Below are 2,894 nucleotides of genomic sequence, written 5' to 3'. Positions count from 1 at the left end.
CATCCAAATACCCCGTTTCCCCTTCCCCTGCCCTCTCCGGCAAGCCGAGCCGCAGCCGGCCTACAGTAAGAGAGGCACACGGTCCTTACTGTGCAGTGCGACCACTCCATGCGACTCTAATGACGTCGGCTCTCGTGTTTTATGGGACACCATGGGACACCCGCACTCTAAAAAAAATCAGTGCGAAATTTTGTAACATCGATGGGAAGTTTTTTCAGTAACAAGATTACAAAATTTTGTAACATACGAGGTTACAAATTTTCGTAACTACGGAGTACAAGTATTTGCTTCCTGGTTACAAAATTTTGTAACATAAGATGATACAAATTTTCGTAACGTCGCATTACAAATATTTATTTTCTGATTACAAATTTTTATAACATTTTGTGCTGTTGTGTGCAGTAGTTGCCGACACCCAAAAATTAGTAGTATTTTCTCATTGCCCTTCCGGAAGGGTCATATCAGTTTGCCACTGCCTCTTCCTCAGAAGTGCATAGTGAGTTACCCATCTGAGTTTTGCAAAAGTCGGTTTTAGCAAAATTACTTTTCTTAATCTTGCCTTTTCCTCGCAGCAATGACTGTTCCGAGGAGGACGGAACCAAGTCAAGTGCAAGTGCAAGTCACTGATACAAAAATGAAGTAGCGTGTAGAAAAAGCTACAGTCATATGAGGAAAACGTTGCCATACCCAACCGAGGAGAGTTGGCAGGTACCCTGCGCGCGTTGGTATTAAACCAATTATATCTGACGCATGGTTGACTTTTTCAACAAAAACTTTTATATTCACTGAAGGTCATTGTCTTATAGAGCATACAGCGTAAAATTAAATGTTTGTTTCGTGACGAAATTTGCGTTTTATGCAAAGAAATGGTTATTGTTAGAGACGCTCTGACCGTTACGCCATCTAGCGGCAGTTACTAGCGACACACAAAATCTTAAAATCTCTCGAGTCGAAAGGATTTGCCTATGGTAGGCAGCAAAGGCAGCCCTTCTCTGCTCTCACACTAAGTTTACATGAGAGTGTACAAGTTTTTTTTTTTTTTTTTGAAGGGTGCAACAGCACATTTCTGAACTAAATGGTACAAAATTTTGTAATTGGGACACAACAATTTGTAATGCGTGGATGCAAAAATTTGTAACATCCTATGTTACAAATTTTTATATCAAGTTAACGAAAAATAATACCAGGATTATGAAGAACTGTAACAATGTTACAAATATTTGTAACAATTACAAAAACCTGCAACAGTTACAAAAATTTGCATTCGTATTGTTAAAGTTTGCACGTCTGTTACAATTTTTTGAAACAATTACAAAATTTTGTCACAACATTACAAATATTTGAATCTGCATCCAAGGTTACAAAATTTTGTTTCAAAATTGATACTAGAACTTGTAAGATTTTTTAGAGTGCGTCCAAGAGAAACGCATATCACTTCCTTGCACCGTGTGTTTTTAAAATAAGAATGATGATGACTGATGGTGATCGATGATAATGATTGATGATGATGATTGAAATGATGATTGGAATGATGATTGGTAATGATGATCGATGATGTGATTGATGACTATGATGTGATTGATGTTGGATGAAATGATTGATGATGAATGATGATAATGATTGATGATGATGATTGAAATGATGATTGGAATGATGATTGGTAATGATGATCGATGATGTGATTGATGACTATGATGTGATTGATGTTGGATGAAATGATTGATGATGAATGATGATAATGATTGATGATGATGTGATTGATGATGGATCATGATGATACAAATAAGAGAATATTTAGGGTTCCAAAACGCGAGCGCGATCATCACGCCTGGCATAAAAATTTTGCTTGCATTTCGTGAACTCTAAATCCACACTATATAGTGTTACATTGTTACATCAAATAATTACAGTTCGCAGTGTTTTTGGCGTAGTGCTTGTGTGGAGACGTGAATTGAAATGAGAGATCATTGCGGGGCCGTCCACCGTGGCCGTGCACTGCGTGTGTGTGTGTGTGTGTATGTGTGCATTGTTGTCGGGCTGTCCACAAGCCCACAACAATGGGTTGGGCCCCGCTAAACAATTACATCATCATGATGCAAGCGCAACGCCTCTGCTGCTGGTTCTGGACGCGCGCATATGTGTGCGAGGCGAATAGAAAAAAATTACTAAGGTATAGCCCGTGGGCTTGGCCATACATTCCCGTATATTACAGTAATGTATAGTCACGCCGGCTCCGGTGTCCCCGCGGACGCGAAAGCAGTCCTGATGGGTCCTAGCAGGCAGACTGCTCGAATGACGGACTTTATCCTTCGTGCGTGTACCTGCAGTAGCCAGTGGCAATGCCCTTTCTATGCTCGTTGCTCTCTCTCTCTCTCTCTCTCTCTCTCTCTCTCTTTCTCCCTCCCTCTCTCTCTCTCTCTCAGACACACACGCCCGCCCACGCCCACGCCTTCACCCTCACTTTTTTTTCTCTAGCAGCAGACGAGTGGCAACATAACAGTCTTGCAGAGTGTGCCGCCCGAAACAATTGGCATCAACGTTATTAAAAGGCACAAGAGAAAAGAGGGGAGAGAAGAAAGGAGCGCGGGTGGGATAAAAGGAGTGAGACGAGCACAGTTAAAATAAATATAAAAAAAAGTACGAGAGCGAGAGAGATGGAAGTGGGAAGTGAGAGCGAGAGAAAACGAGAGAGGCGGGATGCGGAGGAACGAGAGGGGAGGGAAAAGGCAGAGCAAAAGGGGTCGACTGCATGTTGTTCGCCATCAGCAGTGTTTACTTCTGTCTCATTGTGCTCTGCACTCCAAATTAAAAGGGAAGAAAAATAAGCGCTGAGACGCCTCTGCTCTCTCTCTCTCTCTCTCTCTCTCTCTCTCTCTCTCTCTCTCTCTCTCTCT

The sequence above is a fragment of the Frankliniella occidentalis genome, unplaced genomic scaffold (assembly GCF_000697945.3).
Source record: "Frankliniella occidentalis isolate FOCC.00 unplaced genomic scaffold, Focc_3.1 Scaffold5, whole genome shotgun sequence".
NCBI classification, from domain to species: Eukaryota; Metazoa; Arthropoda; class Insecta; order Thysanoptera; family Thripidae; genus Frankliniella; species Frankliniella occidentalis.
This window is presented reverse-complemented; position numbering follows the sequence as displayed.